This window comes from Manis javanica, chromosome 14 (genome assembly GCF_040802235.1).
Source record: "Manis javanica isolate MJ-LG chromosome 14, MJ_LKY, whole genome shotgun sequence".
In the NCBI taxonomy this organism is placed as follows: Eukaryota; Metazoa; Chordata; class Mammalia; order Pholidota; family Manidae; genus Manis; species Manis javanica.
Genome location: NC_133169.1, coordinates 57,280,945 through 57,307,159, shown reverse-complemented (window position 1 = coordinate 57,307,159; position 26,215 = coordinate 57,280,945). Strand labels below are relative to the sequence as shown.

The window sequence follows — 26,215 nt, the reverse complement described above, 5'->3', positions numbered from 1 at the left end:
GCCTGATTTTACACATCTATCTATTCAAGAGGTGCCCAGGAGATGGGGGGACTACAGAAGGGCAGTACTTTATAACAAATCTTCGTGTTGGAGCAATAGTGGGGGGTGGGGGAGGTGGGCAGGGGAGGAAGATGAGGGTACTATGGAAAGTTGGGAATGAGACAGGAAATTAGAAAAAAAAAAGCTCTTCAGAAGATTACAGGAATGGGGAGGCAGGGGCAGCCAGGAGCAAAAAGAGGGAGGGGAGGGAGAAGGGAAGGAGAGTGCCAAAGTAACCTGGCAGAGGCCACAGCCTTCAGGAAAGGGTGGATGGTGAGAAAGTGCCAGTAGCAGGATGGACAAATGGCTTTTAATAAGCAAGCATGTTTCTTACTTAGTTTTATGTTTTAAGATGTGCACTTCCCTCAAAAGTCCCCAGTTTTCCAAGTCAGCCACTCAGAGCTACATGTTCAGCAAAATTTTTATGAAATGAAGGAGATAGGAAGTGATAACCATGGTTCATTCTAAAAGAGACAGCATTGTAGTGTGGCCTGATAACCTTAAAATTCTTAAGGGAAAATGTGAATTCATATCCAGATGATGCTAGAAAAAACATGAACTCTGTCCATACCCCTGCCCCCAAGAAGCCCCACAGTGGTCAAAAGAAGTAAGTTTCCTTATTTCACACCTCATGGAACAGGGGCCAATTTTTATTTGAATCTGATGTCCCAAACCACATCTGGTCTATAAAATAAAATAGCAGTGTGCTATGATGGGATCCTTTAATGCACATAGTGCTAGGGAGCAGACAGAATCTAGTCCTATGGCCCCACACATGACTGTCATGAAATGATTCTCAAATGTTGACTCACTACTCCTGTGGACTGGCTTAGTCACTGTTCCTTGAAGATGTCTTGCAAATTCCTGCAGCCACATGTTTGCTGAGCTTACTTCCCTGTCTAAAGGGTCCCATCCACTCAAATCCTCTCTCCTTCAAGATCCAACAGTGCAGGGAAATCTCTGGAGAGCACACAGAGCCCCCTTTCTAGAAGGAGCTCTAAGAGAAGCTCTCAGAACACCCACTTGGTCCTTACCACACCCAGACTTCTACAGCCAGTTGTTTGTTATCTTTTCTTAAGGCAACTGTCTTGCCTAAGGGTTTCAGCCCTGGGTAAGTTCACTATGGATTCAGTGAGACCAAGAAATGACAACGGAACATTTTTGGGGTAAAAGGGTTTATACTGGCTTTATTTTCCCATTGGTAGGTTGAGCACTAGAATCACATCTGCATCCAACAGTCTGCAGGTCTGTAACCCACCTCTGTCTCTGCCTCCATCCAGAGCACTGGGCAAAGCTCTTTACATAGTGACTCAGTCAATAATAGCTTATTGCCTACAGGTGTGGAAGCATTAGCCTAGCAGCAGACCAATTACATCAAGCAGTTTAGGGTCAGATGATGATCCTGGCCATAGGAACTTCCATTTTCCTCACAGCTGTAATTCCACATAGTGTTTATCCTATGTTTTATATACCTAATAAATATCTGGAGTAAAAATACAACTCAAACCAATTACTTTTTAAAGAATACAAAAGTCACATCTTGTCATTGACTCCTTGTCCAAAAGAAAAGGTACCCTTCTGAAGATATCAGCAGAGGTTGATGTTTAAAATTTTTCATTTTGATTGTAGAATTAAGCACCTGGGTCCAAAACAAAGAGCTCACATTTTAATTTTGTTCTGTGAGGAATAAGCTAAATTTTGTGTACTCTGATTTTCAATTTTCTGTCAAAAATTATTTTTTAAAAAGCACAAACATGATTCTTCACCTGAGGTATTCAAAAGATCTATCATGGGAATAACCACCTGTGGAAGGTTTTAGAACTAAACAAATCTGTGCAGCAAATCCAGGCCAGCAAGGATGTTAACAAGGCAGTTAGTCACCCTCTAGGGTAGGGCCTCCTTGCTTCCAGAGATATTTTTAATACATGCTAATATTCTGTACATATACCTATCAAGATGAGGCTTTCCATACCAATATACTATTTCTTTGTCTTAGAAGAGGAGAAGGGTACAATTTATTGCCCTATAAATAGGAAACTGAGTTGGTTAAAATGCTTTACATAGTTTCTTTATTTAGGAGTATAAATTACTGGAAACAAAAGGAGAAGGAAATCATTACAAGAGAACATTGATAATAACAGGATATATTATTATATTCACACTTTCCAAACTGGCTAATGGCACAGAGCATGCATTAGCTAATAACAACCTGCAGTTTTACAAATAAAGTTGTAGAAAGTAAAATAACACTGGCTTGTATCTTATTTTTTTTCCTCATAGCATGAGAAATCCTTCTATAAAATGCCATGAACTAATCCTTTGTAATAACTTTTTTAAAAGAGTTAGAATGACCACGCAAAAAATAATCTTAAATCACAAAGTAAAGAGAGACAAAAGAAAAAAAATGAAATCTTGAGAAATTCAGATAGAGAGATTGAATGAATTAATTATTCTGAATGAGTAAAAAGACAAAGAGACTAGTGAAGAGACTTAACAAAAGTATAGTCAGATGCAATCTTTAAGGTAGAAAAAGTTCACTTCAGAAACAGAAATTAAAAAGAAGACAATCAAAAGAACCAAATGAATCTTAGTGAATCCTTAAAACTAAGCTAATTTTTAAAACAAAATACTGGGTACACATCCTTGAGAAACTGAGAATGCAGACAGATAATATTGCTTTGTTTGAAGTCCAAACAATCTGGACATTTGTACTTCATGTATTGATGCTGTTACCTTCCTGCCTTAGAAATCTCATACTTCTACCTGCGCATGAACATTTTTCGTGGTTTATTTTATAGTGGAGCTCCCATGAGCTAAACATTCAATTTTTGCAGCATCAGCATCTTTGTTGCTGCCCTGCAACTTCTTTGTTCACCTGGTCAAATGTTATTTCTATTTCCATTACTACAAAAAAATGAATGGGAAATGGAAAAATTGAACACTTAACAGTAATTACAAGAAGTTGTTGTCTCACAAACTTAATATATATGAGACAAAATTGGCAGTTAGTAAACATGCCAAAAATGGCAAATCTTTAGTCTGAATCAAACATTTATTGAATGGTCCACTGCTGTTCAAATGAGGACAAGATCACCAAAATTACAGAAAGTTTAAAGAATGAAAAATTAAAGAAAGGAATAAACCCAGAATGTTGTGCCTAAATGGCAAGATATAACTAGATATTTTCTAATATATTTGGTTCTCCATGGCCAGCATCCCTTATAACATGTAGGCTTTTTGCACAATCTTTGAACTCAGTTTTGGAAATACATCCTGAAGTAGGAAAAACAGTACTGATCCAGTCACCATGTTTCTAATCAAATAATACAAAGGTATTTATAAGCTGAAAAGCACAGGGCAATAGCTGTTTATTTTTATTGGCACTGGCACTCCCATTCCAGTGCCCTGACACTGTGTCATTCACAACCAAAACCACCTCAATGAGCTCTTACATCATAGTGTTGCCATAGTTCTGAACATGTAACATTAATTCAGTGGCCTCTGATGTTTCATAAGTCTTTTTAGGATATTCTGTTCTGTCCTTTTCCACTCCAGGTTTCTAACTTTGTAGACTATGTCTAGTCAAACCGCAAATTCTTGACTGGCTTCTCCACAACCTTTGGTACATACACAGTGATTGCCACAAACCTTTGGTGTGCTAAGAAAATGTCAACTAGCATTCATTCATTAATTCCCTCCCCCACACATACATTATTTAGGCTTCTGTTATGTAACTTCTATCTGCCACCATTTCAATAAAAGCTTAGAATAAGGAATGATAAGCTCACCAATCAGTTGGAGAAACATCCAGATAATAAACACAGTTGATACAGTATGATAGATGCTACAATAAAGCTATCCACAAATAGAACTGGAATCATGAGCTATCATTAAGTTTATGTGAGAGAATTAGGAAATATCTCAGCAAAGAGGTCTTATTTGACTGTATCTTGAAGGATGAATGTGTAGAAAGTAGTTGTAGATGGCAAAAAGAAGCAAAGACATTTTTGGCAGAGGGAAGAGCATACATGACCAGGTTGGGAAGGAGCAAAAGCAAGCAATGTATTCTTTAAGAAACAGTAACAAGATCAAGATGAGCAGAGCTAAGAAGCTGGGGAACAGTGAAACACAGAAACGACCCAGAGAAGATGGTACAAGGCTGACTTTGTCTATCATGTTAAAGAGGCTAGGCTCTATGTTAGAAGCCAGTGTTTCTCCAGTTGTCATCTGAGATCACTTCCACCAGATTCACTTGAGGATCTGCTCAAATGAAGGTTTCCGGCCCTTGCATCCGTGGTGAAACCCTGAAATCTGCTTTTCGACAAGCACCTCAGTGACACTGATGCTTACCATCCGGGAGCCACCAAAGATTTTTAAACAAGGGAGTAATGACATGCATGATCAGATTAGTACTTTAAAAATACACTATTAGAGCAAGCAGACAATCATAAGGAAGGTAAATCTAGTGGTGCTGAATGAGCATGTGACTTGGTTTTACAACAGAATCATGTGGGGAACTTGCAACACTGCAGACTTTTCACATCTTATCCAAGACTTCCTTCATCTGAATCAAAGCAGAGGGGCGAGGATCAGTATTAGCTTGAACTATATGAAATCGCCATTTTATGGAGGTCAAAAATGGTCAAATTTTGGTAATTTCTCACAGTTCAATCTAACCAGAGCTGAGAATAGCTGATGAAATACAAGCAGAGCTAAATGCTTTTTCTTTTTTATTAATTATCAATGTCATTACTCACTTTGAGTAACATCAAGGATGGAAGTGACATAATTTACTTATCTAAGACAAATGTTAGAAAAAAGAAAAAGAGGTTCAAAAACAGTCACCAACCAAGTGAGGCAGCTCATTTAAGGATTGTAGAATCAGAAGGAACACTGGAGATTATCGGGCTCTTTCCCCACCTCCCAACACAAGTTTACACATGATGAAACTGTTGGAGGAAGGAGGCTGCTGGAGGCTATATTGAATATTTTGTTCAATTCCTCAGCGACATCTACTCCTCATTCTAACAAGTACTGAAATCATTATAGATAAAAAGTATTTGGGATTTAATTTATAGAGTGCTAGTGTCACCTGAAGCCCTCAAATGCTTGAAAGTTGCAGGGGGTACATAGAGTAAATACGCATGCACATCCATTTTTAAAAAGAAGCCAACACACCTAAATAATATAGACCTAGACCAGTGCTATGTAATAGAAGCTTAATAAATATTTATTGAACGAATGATTGACCTCTAAAAAAACAGGTCAAAGATGGCATATGAATGCAAGGAGTCTCTAAGACAGTGAGCAGGCTGTAACCTGAGTGTAGATGTCCCACCTGCTAGCCTATCCAGAGCTCCCTTTGGTGACTAACCACCATCCCTTCTCTACAAATCCCAGCCCTGCCACATGCACCTTTTTGCCCTCTGAAATGCCTCCAGCAGAAAGCAATACAAAGATCATGTCTGAGCTAAGTTTGACAATACGTAATTTGTTAGTTGGGAGCAAGACCCAGGTAAGCACAGCCTTCAAAGCCCATCCATATAGGAAAAACAGCTAACAGGTAAACAACAGTTAATAATGTTAGCTACATCATCATCATTTAACTACCTGCCAGGCTTGTCAGCACCCCACTGGAGTTAGCTCATTTAAGCCTTTTAACAACGTCTGGTATAAGCATTGTTATTATCATTCTGATTTTATAGATGAAGATGGAGACGTTAAATAACTTGCCCCAAGGATACAGCTGGAAAGTGGCAGAGTTGAGTTGATCCCTGGACACTTGACCCCAGCATTCACCCTCTACTGATCTCCTTGACCTCAGAGCAGCAAAACAAGAAGTACCCTGCAAGCGGACCCCTTAGAGCAGTCAAGTCAGGAAGGTGACATTTCTCAGCTGACCTGATCCCAATCTTTTCATCCTCAAAGAATGAGGCATCTTCGGTTGGGAAGCCCATACACAAAGTAGACCCAGGATACAAAAGAGAAAGGCAAGAAGAACCAAGAAGGAATGCCATCTCCTCTGCCTAAGCATAGCATAAATACCAGTGCCTAAGAACTTTTTGGATAATAAGATCGAAAACTTTAACTTTTCCCTAAAGAATCTGGGTCCTTGTGTGAGGATATTTTCTAAAGAGGCATCAACGATATCACCACACTTCATTTACTCAGTGATATCATTCTTACTTTCAGAAAGAAAAAACCAAGGACAAAATATTTCCCTAAACGAGGGGTAAAAGTACTAGATCAAACGAATTTAAAAGATTAACAGAAGGTAAATCTTTCTGTGGTAACTATGCCTTGAAGAACCCCCTCCCAACAACCCCTGAGCAGGCAGGCATTCCTACAAGGAAGAGAACCCTCCGGTCTAAGTCACCCAGCCTGTGATCCTGACTCCCCTCAAGGCCGCTGAGAACGCAGGGAAAGAGAGCATCCCCAAATCTATCTGCACATCTGAATATCAATTACTGTAGAAAGAAAAGTTTAGAAAACAAGTCAAGATCCCAGAGGAGAAGTGACGCTGATCTGGAAGGAAAGGTCGGGCTGAAACTGCTTTTCATTCTCAGTCGGACCACCACCGCCAACCTCCCTTCATCCAGCTATGACACCCTTCAACACAGAACAAACGCACAAGGCAATACAAGGGCAGAAATCACGCAAAATAAAGTGCGTAATGGGGATATCTCACCATAAGAAATACTCCAAGAAGTTCCCACACAGCCCCAAGTAACACGACAAAATGCAAACAGTAACAATAAAACCTTGAGACCTGTAAACAACCAGACTGAGCCCATCTTGCCCCGCTTCCCGTTGCACCCGAGTACCCTGGCTACAGAAATGTGTCCCCCACCACACACACACCCGTAAGAAACTATCCAGCAACCGGCCAAGTTCCACCGGCTGCCAGAATTGAGTGCCCAACTCTTACCCAGGTCCCGAGATCCCGAGATTGGCAGTGCAAAACCTTCTGCCCGATTTTCACCCAATGCCAGCCGAAAAACAAAAATCTTGTTCCGAACTGTGCGAACAGCCTCCCACCAGCGTCCCAGATGAGAGTGTTACTCGGGAATCTTCCTTCAGGCTCAAAGGTGCAGACGCAGGAAAGAGGCTGGTCTCAGCGCGTTTCCAGACCGCCAGTCTTGTGCACCCATCAAGTACTCGTCGCAAACTTGAACGAGGTTTTCCCCGTCTGGCCCACGATGCTGGAGGAGGAGGGGAGTAACCCGAGCTGCGGCAGGGATGCAAGCAGTTGCCGCTGCGGCAGCTGCCGCCGCCGGGGCAGAGACCGCTGGGGGTGGGGGTAGGGGGTTGTCGCTTGGCACCGCGTGCACTCCCTAGCGCCACGCGCAGGACATTCCCCGTCCGGCTCTTGCGTCCGGATCGCGGGACGCCCCTGCCCAGAAGGACCCCGCGGGAGTCCGGTCAAGAAGTTGGCAAAACGTGGAGGCACCTCAGGGAATGAACTAAGGGGTGGCGGAGAGTGCGGCGGCTTGCGTTCACGGCGCCCCCCCGCGTATAAGTCCTTGCGTGGTGTTCTAGAGCACCTAGAAGGATTTGGGGGACTGGGGACGTCGCCTAAGCGGCCAGCTGGGTGGACGGCACATCCCCAGCGGTGCCAGGGAGGGAGCTCAAAAGTGGGACGGAGAAGAAGAGGTGGGTGAGCAAGCCTTGCCAGAGTGTGCGAGGCTGCAACAAAGCGGTTGAGAAGGTGGGGCGAGGATCTGGAGAGAAGGTGGGAAGTGAGGGAGCCTGCTTCACGTTGGCGAGGCTGAGAGAGAACTCCCCAGACCCGCAAGAAAATCCACCAGGCCTTCTGCGAGGCCTCGCGCGGACATTTGTTGGGGAATGGCTCCCTCTGCCGACTCTCCACTGAGGCCCCGGGAGACTTGACAGTTAAAATCATGGAGCAGGTGTACATTGTGGACCCCGCTTCTCTGTTCACTTTTCCTCGTCCTTATTAAGGAATTTCTCCACGTCAGGGCTACCCACGCAAATACAAACCTTTAATTGCTGGAAATTTCTTGTTTGTGTTAAACTGAATTCTATCATCCCCACCACCACCTCTCTAAAACTGGCTTTTGTTCCATACCCACGCCAGATGATCCTCTGCTATCAGGTTTCTCTTCCTGATATTAATATCAACTCTTTCTTTTTTGGAGTCATCTCAGTAATGCATATGCATATGATATGCACCTGGCAAATAATCCACACTCAAAATTATGTTTGAAGGAATGGATGAATGAAATGAATGATTTATTGAAGCCCCACACCATCCACCTAGGTTGCCCCTGGAAACACACAGGGAACTGTATGTTTACCAGGCATCATTGCTCCTTCTCCTGGTCAACAGTACCTCCATTTTTATTTGGAGGACTACGCCTGCTACACTTAATGCAGTTTTGATGGGAAAGTCATTTAGGTTGGTCCAGCTTTTCCCTATCCTTGAGTGGGCACCTGTCTTAAGCTAGTTCCTGTAGACCTTCTCTGCCAAGAATATGAACTTTGACCAGAGCAGCACAAGGACCAAAGGACCAATAATAAATCCAGACCTCACTGACCATATGACAGTGTTCTAGGCACTGGCCATTAGTTCATGTCACTTAATCCCAAAGCTACCCTGCTTTGTATTATGAAACCTGGTTGCTCCACTTGAATTTTTTTAGTTAACTTTACTGAGACATGATTTACATTCAATGTATTTCAAGAGTACAGTTTGATGAGCTCTGAACAATGTGTATACCTGCATAACACAATCAAGATAATGAATAATTCCTTCATCCCAGAAAGTTCCCTTTGAAGCACCTTTTTTAAGTCAGTTCCCATTCCATCTCTGGCCTACAGAGCTGCTTTCTGTAACTATAAATTAGACTTGTTTAATGGAATGGAATCATATAGTTTGTATTTCTGTCTGGCTTCTTTCACTCAGCATAATGTTTTTGAGAGTCATTGATGTTGTTTGTATCAGCAACTTTTCTTCTTGCTGCTGGCAAGAAGAATCCATTGTATGGATATACCACAGTTTGTTTTCCCATTCACCAAGTGTTGATGAACATTTGGGTTGTTTCCAGTTTAGACTCATGAATAAAGGTGCTAAAAACATTCCTGTACAAGTCTTTTTGCAGACATATGTTGTTATTTCTCTTATTTCATAGGAGTGGAATTACTGGTTTATATAGCAAGTGTGAGTTTAGCTATAATATTAAGAGACTTTTGAATGGTTTTCCAAAGTGAATACATCACTTTACCTCCAAACCACCAATGTATGAGAATTGCGCCTCATCTTATCCACACTTTGTATTGTCTGCCTTTTTATTTTAGCCATTCTATTAGGTATATAGTGGTATCTCACTATGGTTTTAATTTGCATTTCCCTAATGACTGATGATGGTGCCCATTTGTCCTTTGATGAAGTGTCTAAATTTTTTGCCCAATTTTTAATCACGTTGTATGTATTCTTGTTTTTGGGTTATAGGAGTTCTTTACATATTTTGAATGCTAGGCCTTTGTCAGATATATGTATAGCAAATATACTCTTCCAGTTTGTTTATTGCCTTTCAATTTCTTAATGTATTTCAAACAGCAGAAACATTTCATTTTGATGGTCTAATTTATCAATTTTTTTCTTTTATGGTTGAACTTTTTATGTCTTATCTAAGAAATCTTTGCTAACTCCAAGGTTGTGAAGATTTTCTCTTATGGCTTCTTCTAAAAATGTACAGGTTTAGCTGTTTTGTTTAGGTCTGTGATCCATTTGGGTAACTTCAGTGGATTCTGTGAGGTAAGAGTTGAAGTTCATTATTTTTCACATAGATATCCAGTTGTATCAGCACCATTTGTTGATAAGATTATCTTTTCCCCATTGAATAATGTTGGCATTTCTACTGAAAATCAATGGCCTTATAAGAATAGGTCAATTTCTGGACTCACTATGCCTTTATTTGACCTATATTTCTATTCTTATTCCAATACCATGCTGTCTTGATTTCTGTAGCTTTATAATAAGACTTCATCTGAAGTATAATACATTTTCCAACTTTGATCCTTTTTTTCAAAATTTGTTTAGCTCTTCTAGATTTAGGGTTTTTTTTTTGATCTTATGAATTTCAGAATTAGCTTGTCAATATTTTAAAAACTCACTTTGGAATTTTAAGTATGCCTTAAATATGTTGATAACTTTAAGGAGAACTGACATGTTAACAGTTTTGAATCCTTGACTCTATAAATTTGTTGTATCTCTCCATTAATTTAGGTCTTCCTTAATGTCTCCCAGCAGTATTTTATAGCTTTCAGCATACCAGTTTTTCACATATTAAAAGAACTTATTCATAATACTTTTTAAACTTTTGATGCTATTACAAAGAATTATTTATTTTTTTAAAATTAATTTTATTTTGGTATTATTAATCTACAGTTACATGAAGGACATTGTTTACTAGGCTCTCCCCTTCACCAAGTCTCCCCCACATCCCCGTTCACTGTCACTGTCCATCAACATAGTAAGACGCTGTAAAATCACTACTTGTCTTCTCTGTGTTGCACAGCCCTCCCCATACCCCCCCCCCACTATACATGCTAATTGTAATGCCCCCTTCTTTTTTTCCCGCCCTTATCCCTCCCTTCCCACCCGTCCTCCCCAGTCCCTTTCCCTTTGGTAACTATTAGTCCATTCTTGGGTTCTGTGCTGCTGCTGCTGTTTTGTTCCTTCAGTTTTCTTTTGTTCTTATACTCCACATATGAGTGAAATCATTTGGTACTTGTCTTTCTCCACCTGGCTTATTTCACAGAGCATAATAATACCCTCTAGCTCCATCCATGTTGTTGCGAATGGTAGGATTTGTTTTTTTCTTATAGCTGAGTAATATTCCATTGTGTATATGTACCACATCTTCTTTATCCATTTATCTACTGATGGACACTTAGGTTGCTTCCATATCTTGGTTATTGTAAATACTGCAGCGATAAACATAGGGGTGCATCTGTCTTAACTGGAGTGCTGCATTCTTGGGGTAAATTCCTAGAAGTGGACTTCCTGGGTCAAATGTTATTTCTATTTTGAGCATTTTGAGGAACCTCCATACTGCTTTCCACAATGGTTGAACTAATTTACATTCCCACCAGGATTGTAGGAGGGTTCCCCTTTCTCCACAACCTCGACAACATTGTTGTTTGTCTTTTGGATGGCAGCCATCCTTACTAGTGTGAGGTGATATCTCATTGTGGTTATAATTTGCATTTCTCTGATGATAGCGATGTGGAGCATCTTTCCATGTGTCTGTTGGCCTTCTGAATTTCTTCTTTGGAGAACTGTCTGTTTAGCTCCTCTGTCCATTTTTTAATTGGATTATTTGCTTTTTGTTTGTTGAGGTGCATGAGCTCTTTATATATTTGGATGTCAACCCTTTATCAGATCTGTCATTTATGAATATATTCTCCCACACAGTAGGGTATTTTCTGTTCTATTGATGGTGTCCTTGACTGTACAGAAGCTTTTCAGCTTGATATAGTCCCACTTGTCCATTTTTGCTTTTGTTTCCCTTGCCCAGGGAGATATGTTCATGAAGTCGCTCATGTTTATGTCCAAGAGATTTTTGCCTATGTTTTTTTCTAGGAGTTTTATGGTTTCATGATTTACATTCAGGTCTTTGATCCATTTTGAATTTACTTTTGTGTATGGGGTTAGACAGTGATCCAGTTTCATTCTCTTACATGTAGCTGTCCAGTTTTGCCAGCACCATCTGTTGAAGAGACTGGCATTTCTCCATTGTATGTCCATGGCTCCTTTATCATATATTAATTGGCCATATATGTTTGGGTTAATGTTTGGAGTCTCTATTCTGTTCCACTGGTCTGTGGCTCTGTTCTTGTGCCAGTACCAAATTGTCTTGATTCCTGTGGCTTTGTAGTAGAGCTTGAAGTTGGGGAGTGAGATCCCCCCAACTTTATTCTTCCTTCTCAGGATTGTTTTAGCTATTCGGGGTCTTTGGTGTTTCCATATGAATTTTTGAACTATTTGTTCCAGTTCATTGAAGAATGCTGTTGGTAATTTGATAGGGATTGTATTGAATCTGTATATTGCTTTTGGTAGGATGGCCATTTTGGCGATATTAATTCTTCGTAGCCAAGAGCATGGGATGAGTGTCCATTTGTTAGTGACCTCTTTAATTTCTCTTAAGAGTGTCTTATACTTTTCAAGGTATAGGTCTTTCACTTCCTTGGTTAGGTTTATTCCTAGGTATTTTATTCTTTTTGATGCTATTGTGAATGGAATTGTCTTCCTGATTTCTCTTTCTATTAGTTTATTGTTAGCGTATAGGAAAGCCACAGATTTCTGTGTGTTAATTTTGTATCCTGCAACTTTGCTGAATTCTGATATTAGCTCTAGTAGTATCGGAGTGGAGTCTTTAGGATTTTTTATGTACAATATCATGTCATCTGCAAATAGTGACAGTTTAACTTCTTCTTTACCAATCTGGATTTCTTGTATTTCTTTGTTTTGTCTGATTGCCGTGGCTGAGACCTCCAGTACTATGTTAAATAACAGTGGGGAGAGTGGGCATCCCTGTCTTGTTCCTGATCACAGAGGAAAGGCTTTCAGCTTCTTGCTGTTCTGTATGATGTTGGCTGTGGGTTTATCATATATGGCCTTTATTATGTTGAGGTACTTGCCCTCTTTACCCATTTTGTTGAGAGTTTTTATCATGAATGGATGTTGAATTTTATCGAATGCTTTTTCAGCATCTATGGAGATGATCATGTGGTTTTTGTCTTTCTTTTTGTAGATGTGGTGGATGATGATGACAGATTTTCGAATGTTTACAAAGAATTATTTTTAAATTTTAGTCTCTAATTGTTCATTGCTAGTATGGAGAAATACAATGAAATTTTTTATAGTAGTGGCATATTTTGCAAATTGACTAAATTTATTTATTAGCTGTAGAAGTTTTTTAAAGTTCCTTAGGGTTTTCTACATGCAAATAAATACAGTTTTCCTTCTTTTATTTCTTTTTCTTGCTTTATTGCTCTGGACAGGATGGCCAGCAAAATATCTTTTTGTAGTAAGTAGGATGTTCGCTGTAGATTTCTTGCAGACACACTTTATCTCTTGAAAAGCCCCCCCATTAAAAGTATTCTTACTGTGAATGACTTGAATTTTGTCAAATGTTTTCCTTGCATCAATCAAAATGATTGCAAGGCTTTTCTCCTTTATTTTATTAATTGATTCAATTGGTTGTTAAAACTGCCCTGCATTCTTGGATTAAAGTCTCCTTGGCCAATGTCCATAATAGATTTTATGTACTATTGGATTTTATTTGCAAAAATTTGTTCAGGAGTGTCTATATTCAGGAGGAATATTGGTCTGTAGTTTTATTTTCTTGTGATCTCTTTGGCAAGAAGTTCATCAGTTTTTTAAATCTATTCAAGGAACATGCATTCTGGCATGGCAATAAACATCCTGCAGCCCTCTACAAAGAAACGAGTCCCCTAAAGTCTTCTGCTCACATCATCACTCCAAAGACTCCTGACCACACAGACACTCCAAATTCCTTCTTTATTTCCACAGTCACAGCTTGCCTGAATCCTGGAGGTCTCCCATTGAGACTGTGAACCCTTTACAACCCCCTCAAGAGCTTGCCTGCGACTGGAGGGTATGCACTGAGTTGCTGCTCCCTCTGTAAGTCCCTATATGCCTCCTCTAAGGTCTAGCGAGTTCCCACAAAGCTACTACTCCCTCTGCGTGCCCACACTACCTGTTACTGATCACCAGTGTTTTGCCTAAACTCTAGAGGGTTGCTTCCTGGTGGCTTAAAGACTTTAGTGCAGCTCCAACCTGGGTAAACCAGCAAACTTTCTTGCTATTCAGTGGACTAAACTACACCTTGTCCAATGACATCCGACTCCTTTTCGATTTTGTCCTTTCTTGAGCATCTTCTTAGTCCTAGAGTACCATGCAAAATTGTCATATCTTCTAGTCACATTTCATCAGATTTAATAATTTTTAAAATATTAAACCCCTCACCCCACCCCTCCATTTAACCCACTGTATGGTTTCTATCTCCTGATTGGACCCAGACTGATAAACTACAATAAAGCACGACCTTTCTGGGGTCTCTATTGAATGCTCCCAAATGTTCATTGAAGACTACTCATTCTTTACTCTGCTCATCAGTCCTGCAAGGGTTCTGGAAATCGTTCAGCTTATAGCTTCCTGATTGGTGTATGCCTAGTCTCATGCAGTTTCACCCTATTAATCATGGCTTTTTACTCAGCAATAGAAAGACCCTATGTAAAGTTCTTGAGGTCTTTCCTCACATAATTCTCTCATCTTTGATATGCTGATCTTTGAATTCCAGCCACCTTAGGCTCTGACTTCCAATGTCCATGTCCTTTGCTCCTCTGCACCGTAGTCCAGGAAGAACCACCAATCAGAAGGCCAGAGTGATTCTGGAGTTCACCTCATATGCTTATATATTCTCAGAGATTACAATTCTGATGCTCAATGTCTCAAAAGAGTTCTTTCATATATTTTGTCCAATATTCTATTGTTTAGAGAAGGATCATAAGTCCAGTCCAGTTATGCCTTTATAGCAAGAAAAGGAAGTTCTTTACCTTTGATTTTTAGGAGCTACTTTGTGAGTAAATTCCTTCACATTTTTTCTTTGTTTGTATTTATTTATCTTGAACTGGACAAAACCGGGTTTTTTTTGCTTTCATCAAAGAATTCTGGATCATACACATGTGGTGCCCAGAAGGAACACATGAAGCATTTCAGATAAAACCTGAACATCCTGGATTACAGTGAGACTTTTTACTACCTTTATTCTGAACAGTATAGCATTAGCGATATGAGATTAAATGGGCTTTTTTTTTTTTGGTAACTATATTATTCTGTTAACAGAGAATTTATAACCTACAACAACTCCAATTAGTTTTCATATTTGCAATTACGCCTGACTTCTGAAAATATTATTTATACAATTAGTTGAGACTTTCACAGTAATTTACAGGACTACTCACTTAGTACTGTGAAATTCCATTTTTCCATATGCAGTCCAAATTTAGAACTTCTTAAGATCTTGGTGGAGCTAATTCTTGTTCTAGTATATTAGCTAGCCAGCTCAAAATCATGATATTTGAAATTTGATCAGCAAGCTACAATGCTTTTGAGTAAATACTTGTTAAATCTGTGGAAATAGGTAAAAGTCAAAGGCATACTCTAACAAAGCGTTTACTCTCCATTTAAACTTATTCACATCCTGTAGCATGGCCATTCAGCCACTTAGAAATACTACAACTCTATTACATCCAGCCCACTTTCTTCATCTGATCCACAGTGATTTCATGGGATGTTTTATTCAATTACCTTATAAATCCAGATGTATTCTCATTCCTTCGCTTTATCTGTCTGGTAATATTTCCAGTAAAGGATATCAAATCAGCCTAGCAGTTCTGCCTCTTAGCAAACAAGATTGGCTTCTTATTCCCATGATTTTTCCCTCTGTAGTGTTCTCAATCATGTCTTTAAATTTATGATTTAAAAGCTTTTCTAGTTACAGCAATAGACTAGAGTTCACAGAATTTATCTCCTTCCCATTTAAAAAAATAGGAGAGGGAATTTCAAAATATTAACTTATAAATATGGCATAAAGTTACCATTTTTTACTTCATTCAATCCTAACAACAGGAGGTATGTATCACTGTTTCTGTTTTACAGAAAATGGTCGCTCAGAAAGATCAGTTACTTGCCCTTGATCACATAGCTAATAAATGGTAGAGGTGGGTCTGACTTCAGAGCTTATGTTTTCTACTACCTTCGATCTACATTTATCTATTGTAGTCTTCTGATAGCCTACAAGGGCTCTTCAGATTTCACCAATGTGCTATTTACTCACTTTCTCCCCTGGTTTGTGAAAACCTACTTTGCAGGGTTTGATTCTTCTCAGAGTCTTTTCTCGGGAATCTTAGAAGCTCTTGAGTCTTCACAGTTTCATCTCTCCCACAATACGAATGCAAACAAGACTGACATAGATTGTGTCTTTAATCATAGGACTCACACAGTTATATTTAATATATATATATCATATATATCACATTTTCTTTATCCATGCATCTCTCAAAGGACAATAAGGTGATTTCCAAGTCTCGGCTCTTGTGAATAATGCTGCAATGATATGGGAGTGTCTATATTGCTTCCAGATCCTGAATTCACTTACTCTAGATATATACCCAGAAGTGGGGTTGCTGGATCATATGGATTTCTATTTTTAACCTTTTGAGGAAAGTCCTTGTTTTCCATAATGGCTGAATCAACTTACATTACCACTAACCATTTGCAAAGAGATAATTTTATTCCTTTCTGATTTGAATGACTTTTATTTCTTCTTTCTTGCCTAATCGCTCTGGCTTGCACTTCCAGTGCTATGTTGAACAGGAGTGGTGAGAATAAGCACCTTTTTCTTGTTCCAGATCTCAGAGGAAAATCTTTCAGTCTTCCACCACTGAGTATGATGATAGCTGTGGGTTTGTCATATATAGCCTTTATTATGTCGAGATATATTCTTTCTATACAAACAAATTTAGCCTAAACCAAATTTGTTTGTATAGAAGGACTTTCTTTCAATAAAAGGATGCACATTACCAAATGCTTTTTCTTCATCTATTGAGATGATTGTATGATTTTTATCTTTTAGTCTATTAATGTAGTATATCACATTCATTGGTTTGCATATGTTGAACCATCCTTGTATCCCATGGATAAATCTCACTTGCTCATGGTGTATGATCCTTTTAATGTGCTGTTGACAATATTTTATTGAGAATGTTTGCATATATATTCATCAAGGATATTGGCCTATAGTTTTCTTGCCCTTGTCTAGCTTTGGTATCAGGGTAATGCTGGCTTCAAAAAATGAGTTTAGGAGTGTTCTCTCCTCTTCAATTTTGTAGAAGAGTTTGAGAAGGATTGGCATTAATTTTTCTTGAAATGTTTGGTTTAAATGTTTAGAACTCACCAGATAGTCCTGAGCTTTTCTATTGAGGGTTTTTCAATTACCGATCCAATCTCTTTACACATTATTGGTCTGTTCAGAGTTTTTATTTCTTCATGGCTCAATCTAAATAGGTTGTGTTTTAGGAATTAATCCATTTCATACAGATTATTCAATTGTTGACATATACTTGTTCATAGTACTCTCTTATGATCCTTTATATTTTTGTGCTATCAATTAAAATATTTTTCTTTCTAATTTTATTTATTTAATTTCTAATTTATTTAACTAGGAGTTAAACCACTCCTAGCTTTCTCTCTTTTTTCCATAGTGTGCTAGTTGAAGATTTGTCAATTTTATCTTTTCAAAAACTAGCTCTTAGTTTCATTGATCCTTTTCATTGTTTTCTGGTCTCTATTTCAATTTATTTCTGCTGTGATTTTTGTCATTTCCTTTCTTTGGCTACCTTTGGGCTCAGTTTGTTCTTCTTTTTCCAGTGAAAAGTTAGGTTGTTTGAGATATTTCTTTTTTCTTAATGTATGCATCTATTGCTATTAACTTCCCTCGTATAACTGCTTTTGCTGCATTCCATGAGTTTTACTATTATGTGTTTCCATTTCTGTTCATTTTAAGATATTTTTTAAAATTTCTTTTCATTTCCTCTTTTTCCCACTGACTGACCAGGAGTGTGTTAATTTCCACATATATGTGAATTTTCCAATTTTCCTCTTGTTATTGCCTTCTAATTTTATACTATTTGGTCAGAAAAGATGCTTGCTATGATTTCAATCTTCTTAAAATTTTCAAGACTTCTTTTGTGTCCTATCATATGATCTATCCTGGAGAATATTCATAAGCACTTGAGGGGAGTGTGTATTCATTGCTATTGGAAATAATGATTTGTATATGTGTCTGTTAGGTCCATTTGGTCTAAAGTATTGTTCAGGTCCAGTGTTTCCTTATGACGTTCTGTCTGGATGATCTATTCATTGTTGAATGTGAGATACTAAAGTCCCCAACTGTTGTATTATTGTCTATTCCTCCTTTCAGATCTGTTAGTATTTGCTTAATACATTTAGGTGCTCCAATATTGTATGCATATATATTTATGATTATTATATCCTGTGGATGAATTGACCCCTTTTCATTATATAATGACCTTTTTTGTCTTGTTTCAGTATTTGAATTAATGTCTATTTTGTCTGATATAAGTACAGCTATCCCTGTTCTCTTTTGGTTTCCATTGCATTGAATATCTTTTTCCATCCCCCCACTTTCAGCTAATGTGCATCCTTAAAACTGAAGTGAGTCTCTTGAACAGAGCATATGATTGGGTCTTATTTTTTTTAATTCATTCAGCCACTTTATGCCTTCTGAGAAACAGTTCTCTCTAGTAGCATCCCAAAGAGCTGAGGAAGCTGGGTGTGTACTCACATACTCTCACTTTCCCTGTGGGAGATACCATGGGTGGAGAAAGTCTCTCTTGGCACTGAGCTGTCCTGCCTTGAGGGAGAGGTGACATGAGTAAAATCAAATTGTTCCTTACTTAAACTCTCCAATATATCTAATCTTGAAATTTTTTTGCCTTAGCAGTGTGGTGGAATTTCTCCAGTGGATTCCTGGACTTCCACAAGGACTCTCTCATCTGTGATTATCTAAGTCAGTGTTTCCCAGGGGTTCATGGACCATAGCTGAGTGAGTCTAATGCCAGTTCATGGGCCACTTGAGGGTCCACAACTGGGGCCAAGGTCTGCCTGTTACCTGATGTACAAGTAGATGGGAGTCCTCCTGAGTCCTTTGGTATATGGCACTGAATCTCACAGCTTCCACAAAGTCACTTTTGTTCATGGGTTGGGGCCAAATTGTTGTTGTGGGGTGGCAGGGGAGGGGGGATACAAAGAGCTATATCTTATTAAGCCATCTTACTAACATCTCTCTACAATTTTTTTTCTTAGTGTAACGCGCAGTAAGAAGTACATTTTTCATCATGATGAAATTCATATCTCTATATGTGTATATAATTCGAACAAGTTTCACAAAACTACACTTATTCTTACTACATGTAATGTCCTCTGAATTTTCTATTCTAGTGCTTCTCAAACTTTAATGTGCATATTAATCAACTAAGGATTTCATTACTATGTGATTCTGAGTCAGTACCTTGGATGGGCTCTATATTTTAACCAACTCCTAGGTAGATGTTTCTCTTTCTCAGACACACTTTGAGCAGCACAGTTGTATTATATTTCATTTTATTTAAATATGAAATTACTTTTATGACTCTCGAATGTATCTGGATGTCAGTTTATAAAAGCACTGCTGGCATATTTCCTGGAATAACACTGTTTGGAAAAGCTCTTGAACCAACAACATGCCTACTAAGATAGTCTTATAAAAGTCCTGTGGGGTGGTATCATGCTTGGAAGTGGTTCAACAGAAACCTGGCTTCATCTTTCATATAGCAAAACCAGAAAATGATAGAAGTAAAGAGACATTTATCTTCCTGACATTGCTTTTTAAAAACTGTAACATCTGACACAATAATAAATCTATTTCAATTTGGAATAAGTAAACCTAAGCAATCTGCATAATGAGGACTCTCATAACTGTGTGTGAAAAGAAAATTACACAAGATGATCAAAAGGGACTGTGGCAATGATATGAGTATAAAGAAAAACACCAACAACATTTCCTGTGGTGTGATCTCTTTTTGTCTGCAATACGAATGCTTGATGTGTCAGTCAAGGGTCTTGTTTTCAAATAGTAAAAATCAACTCTGACTAACATAATAAGAACAAAACTGGGGGAGGCTATTGAGGGACTCTGAAACAGATGGGAAGCTGTGAGACCAAAGTTGAGTATAAGAAAAACCCTAGAGAAATGGGATGGGAGAATCAAAACCAACGGATCAGAGCAGAAACAGCCTGATCAGCCTTGCCCACTGAGATGAATGAACTTGAACCATTTCTTTCCTTAGTCCGGACATCACACTCTCAAGATCAAAGTCAAATGGAGACAGCATCCATTTGGCTGAACTTAGATTTCTGCATTCCCCCTTGGCTGCCCTCAAACAGCATAAAGTATTTGGCCCATCAAACTTCCACAGGGGAACAGGCGTCTGATATACCATTCCCTCTAAGAGCACAGAAAAGTGGGGAGAGAAAATGTCCCTAAAGAAAATCAGGGAGTTGTTGGGAAGAGGAAATAGATGTTAATCCGCTAATAACCTATGCATGACAAAGCCCTGTGAATCAGTAAGGGCCCCTATTGCAAATATAACAGGATGGTGAATGGGGTTTTCCCGTTTGTTTGGTAATTGTGGCTATTATTTCAGAGCCAAGGAGGCTAAGTGGCCCACATTCTAAAGAATGTATCCAAACATAACCTTGTAGCACTTAATAAGAGGCAAATGAAAACCAGCTCTGATACCACTACCCAGTACTGTCACTGCCCTCCCAATCTCTATCCCATAAGGAAAAACTAAAGAATTCCTGAAGAGCTGTCAGAATTCCTACTGTATGGAAGCTGTCGCCCAAATGGTGACTTTTCTCCTCTCCATATTATAAGGGAGGGGATTATTTCTTCCCTTCCTGAGGCAACTTAACTTAGATGGGGGGTAGCAGGGGAGGAAAACAATCACAGATCGGAGGAGTTCTAGCCAGAGGTGGAACCTGGCACCCCCACCTTCTGCTTATGTAGAGCAGGCAGATCTCTCCACGCATCAGAACAGGAGCAAAGGAAATGGAAGGATATAGCTTCTATTGCCACTTTTGGTGAGGCAAGATTGCCTGAGTCTCCTCAGGCCAAATGGATACCCCTGGAGAGTATCTGTGCATAAGCCATCTTGTCACTGCCTTGCCTAGGAAAGGTACCACCTAGTGGGGAGACACAGCCATGGAGCAGAAACTGAAGGGGCAGGGAAAAGAAGTCAGGTTGTGATGAATCACCCACAGCAGAAGCTGTGCAAGTCACAGCCCCAGAGGTCCTCTTGAAAAGCCCACCATGCACTACACTTCAGCAGCATCCAGATGTCTCCTCTATAGGAGGGACTGACCATCCAGTGTGGACCACAACAGCAGCAGCTAAGCAAGGTACCTTCGTTCCTTTCCCCACCCCTCCTCCAGCACCCCAAATTTGTCAGGGCAGAATCATGTGCACTACTGGGCAAACATATCAAGCCATCTGCACAACTGGACTTGGGTGAGGGAGGTGTGTAACACTGGATTTGAGATTCAAGCTGCAAACTTGATTGCACTGACATTGATGTTTTAAGACCTGAAAGTGTCTGCAATGCTATAGGAGCTACCAGAGATGTTGTGAGGGGGCAGAAAACAACTCTTCATCAAAGCACACCTGAAAACAATGTCAGAGGAATAAAATAAAAGAGCTTCATGTTAGTATCCCACTGAGTTCATACTCTCCAATTAACTGGCTCTGCAGCAAAAGAAAGGATTTTCCATAATCTCAGCAGAAAATGAGTTTATGGAGAAGCTACTGAGTGCTTAATGAAATGCTAGGAAGGCTGGAGCATGAGGTTAGGAAGGCGTGCAAGGACACAGATAGGTTCTGCACCCAGAGCTAAAATCACCCTTTGGAACTGGTCTGGGGAAGCCCTGCCCTACCACTGGATGCTGGATGCTGGAGGTCTCACCTTCAACACCTCCAGGCCTGGACACTGACTAAGGCAAGCCCTGCCTCTAGAAATTGGATGTTACTGCCTTCCCTGAGCTGCCAGAAAGCATCCTCCATTGTCCCAGTTCCCAAATCATAGTCTATGGCAAATGCACCTGAATAGCTAAACCTATGTCCTATGTCCAAGGCCCAGCTACCAAGGAGTCTGAAGAAGCAAGAATTTGTGCTTTGTGCTTCTATCCTGCAAGGAAGTCTCTTCTCACCAAGTCTCATAAACATGATCTCTTAGCCTGTACAGTGCTTTGCATCAATGAGGAAAATGCATGCCCCTAGTTGACAAAATTAGAGAGTCTTTCCTTTCTCCAGTGATTACAAGCTACTGTCAGGGCTCAGGGGACAGAGCATGCCTGGAGTCTAACCCTCCTTGCCCTCTCTGCTGGAAGCTTCTCTGCAGAGCACAAACTGGACAACTGTATGCAGTAGCCCTGCTCGTAAGGTGAACATCACTCAAATACAGAAAGGGGATGCAGTTGAGATGACAGATATATACTAGAGGGAGATATCCAGCTTAGGGAGACATAAGGTTAACAGATAATGGGAACATAGCTTGGTGAGAACCAGTAGAGAAATGCTGTCTTGAAACCAAAATAAGTGACCAAAAGCTAGTAATCACAATGTGAAACTGAACCACCATCATGAGGAGTCTCTTTCTGCACCAAGTGTGGAATTTGGCCATCAATGAATGGAGGCACCATGTATTATTGACCAGGGTGGGCACATTTGAATAATCATGTAGAATTACTTGGAGCCATTAAGAATTTAAATCAGTACACTATGTTAATTATATATCAACTCCCTTCCTGGTCATGAAATAGCTTTCTCATGCCTAACAAAAAAGGAGAAGAGTTATGAAAAAAATTATATATATTTTCATGTTAAAATTCATGTGCAGTTGGCCTTTTGCATATCTTCTTTGGAGAAACATATTTTCAAGTCCTTTGCCCATTTTTTAATTGGGTTGTTTTTGTTGCTAAGTTGTAGTTCTTTATATATTCAGCTGTCCTCTTTCTTGCTCATTGCACTCCACACACATTGGTCTCTTTTTCACCCTCAAACACATCAGGCAGGGATTTTTCTCCCTTAGGGCCCTTGTAATTCCCTTTGCCTAGAATTGATGACTTGTTCCCTCTTCTCCTTCCCATTCAACTTGAGCTCTCAGTGAGCCCTCCTACCAAATGTCATGACTCACCCTGCCTCCCCCATATACCTAGTTCCCTTTAAATGCTCTTTTTGTTTTTCTTTTTTTATATTGCTTTTTGCCTTCTAATATCCTATATAATGAATTAATTTATTATGTTTGTGGTTTGATATCTGTCTTTCCCCCACTAGAATATAAGTTTTTAAAGGGCAGGGATGTCTATCATATTTACTGATATACCACAAGCACCAAGAGGTGTCCTTGTACATAGTAACTTCTCAAAAATAGTGAATATTTTTTAAACAAGTTTTATAACTCAGTAGAGGATTTTTATTTTCCATTTAGAAATTACCTTTCCTAAGTAGAAAATTATTTTAAGAGGAGATACTTCTGAACATGAATTTAATTCATTGAATACATTTGCCTAAACCAGAGATTTGAACAAATACGGCTCTCAGTAGATTCAGTCTTATCTCGCAGATTATAATAATTATCTGACTCTTGCTATAAAAGTAGAGAAAGGGAGGAGGAGATACAGATAAAGAATTAATTAATCAAGCCCTGAACTTTCTGAAAACCCAGGAAATTTTATCAGCCTGCTTTGTTATTTCTCTCTGGAATATTAGTATTGTATCCTGAGATTTATAGCTTTATATGGCCATGACATATTCACACAAGTGAAGATCAAGTGCCCTGAAAGAGTCTTTTCTTACACTTCTTGAACAGTATTCACTTTGGAGCCTTCACATTCAGGAATAACATTCACATTGAAACAACAGAAGATTGTTTCCCTGAAATAAAACTTCACAGCCTTTTTCACAATACACTAAGAGGATAGTTATGTTTACATGGCATGCTGGGATAAACAAGGAAACTGGAGCCCTTGGCAAGGTTCCTCTCGTTACCCAGCCTCCTCAGCCACTCCCAGCCACTCCCAGGGCTGGCTGACCCACCAGTTGGGAAGTTCTGCTAGATTACATGATGTCATAGGAAGTTAATTCTTACCAGCTGGTGGGCGAAACCAATCCTCTAAGACAAACATGGTTTACAAGTTCAAATTGTTTTCTTCACCAAATATTCTAAAAAATATTTTTTCTACATAGCCTTAAAGTATCACGTCAACAATCCTTGAATTTTTTAAATAAACATTTGAATCTGGTAGGAAAGCTCCCTTGTGTTGGGTTTGTCTATTGACATCTAGTGCACCATCCAGCTTTAAAAACTCTTCTCCCTCTTCCTTCCTTATATTGCATATAAGGCTGGAAGCTGAGAAGTATGCTTCTCTGACACTCTAACTAGCAGAGTTCCAGATGCATTTTTAGGCCCCATCTTACAGATTAACTCACATTATACTTGAAAGGCACCAGGGAGGCCAGAGTCATTTTTCGTCTTTCTATGGCAGCAGTAGAAGGCAGAGTGTGGACCTTCTAAATGTGAGTTTCTGGAGTGGTTTCTCTTTCTCCTGACAGTCCACCCATCTTGGAGCTATAACATATGAAGAGATACATAGGAGTTTCTTGCATGTTTCTTGACTCTGGCAGACAGGTTATCTAACTTTCTGCAATGGTGCACCTTATTAAAATAATAAAAATAAAGGGTGGTCTGGAACAGAATAGAGAGTTCAGATATTAACCCAAACATATATGGTCAATTAATATAAGATAAAGGAGCCATGGACATACAATGGGGAACTGACAGCTGGTGTTGGCAAAACTGGACAGCTACATGTAAGAGAATAAAACTGGACATTGTCTAACACCATACACAAAAGTAAATTCAAAATGGATCAAAAACCTGAATGTAAGTCATGAAACCATAAAACTCTTAGAAAAAAACATAGGCAAAAATCTCTTGGGCATAAACATGAGCAATTTCTTCATGAACATATCTCCCCAGGCAAGGAAAATAAAAGCAAAAATGAACAAGTGGGACTATATCAAGCTGAAAAGCTTCTGTACAGCAAAGGACACCACCAATAGAAAAAAAAGGCATCCTACAGTATGGGAGAATATATTCATAAATGACAGATACAATAAAGGGTTGACATCCAAAATACATAAAGAGCTCACCCACCTCAACAAACAAAAAGCAAATAATCCAATTAAAAAATGGGCACAGGATCTGAACAGACACTTCTCCAAAGAAGAAATTCATATGGCCAACAGACACATGAAAAGATGCTTCACATCACTAGTCATCAGAGAAATGCAAATTAAAACCATAACGAGATATCACCTCATAGCAGTAAAGATCTCCATCATCCAAAAGACAAACAACAACAAATGTTGGCCAGGTTGTGGAGAAAGGGGAACCCTCCTACTCTGCTGGTGGGAATGTAAATTAGTTCAACCATTGTGGAAAGCAGTATGGAGGTTCCTCAAAATGCTCAAAATAGACATACCATTTGACCCAGGAATTCTACTCCTATGAATTTACCCTAAGAATGCAGCAGTCCTGTGTGAAAAAGACATATGCACCCTTATGTTTATCACAGCACTATTTACAATAACCAAGATATGGAAGCAACCTAAGTGTCCATCAGTAGATGAATGGATAAATAAGATGTGGTATATATACACAATGGAATATTATTCAGCCATAAGAAGGAAACAAATCCTACCATTTGCAACAACATGGATGGAGCTAGAGGGTATTATGCTCAGTGAAATAAGCCAGGTGGAGAAAGACAAGTACCAAATGATTTCACTCGTCTGTGGAGTATAAGAACAAAGAAAAAAAACTGAAGGAGCAAAACAGCAGCAGACTCACAGAATTCAAGAATGGACTAACAGTTACCAAAGGGAAAGGGACTGGGTAGAATGGGTGGGAAGGGAGGGTAAGTGGAGGGGGGGAAGATAGGGGGCACTATGATTAGCATGTATAATGTGGGGGGGGGCACAGGGAGGGCTGTACAACACAGAGGAAGACAAGTAGTGATTCTACAGCATCTTACTACGCTGATGGACAGTGACTGTAATGGGGTATGTGGGGGGAACTTGGTGATGAGGGGAGTCTAGTAAACATAATGTTCCTCATGTAATTGTAGATTAATGATACCAAAATAATAAATAAATAAATAAATAAGGGGTGGTCACTTGCCTCACCTCCTTCAGTCCCTTTAATGCTCTGTAGCCACTTGCATCCTAGTATTAAGGGCTCTGCTTAAAACACCTATGTTCTTGTCTGAGCCATGAGTGAACTTCTTAGGAAACAGTTACAGAAACTTCACTTTTGATATGAAACACATAACAAACATAGCTTTAACTTTCATTTTGTGGTAACAGATATGTTAATACGCTCTAAACTTTTTTCCTATTTAATAGGATGTAATGGCTAGCATACATTGTCTTATCTGCTCACA

At 39.2% G+C, this 26,215-nt stretch overlaps 1 protein-coding gene across 1 annotated transcript in view; it reads right to left on the bottom strand.

Annotated features, from left to right (window-relative positions):
• The window catches only part of MEGF10 (multiple EGF like domains 10), a 161,088-nt gene extending 153,327 nt beyond the window's left edge, over positions 1-7,761 (bottom strand). Inside the window, exon 1 of the mRNA XM_073221906.1 lies at positions 6,968-7,761. The gene's annotated coding sequence lies outside the window, so the exon portion shown is untranslated. The remainder of the gene's footprint in view (positions 1-6,967) is intronic.
• Positions 7,762-26,215: the final 18,454 nt, after the last annotated feature.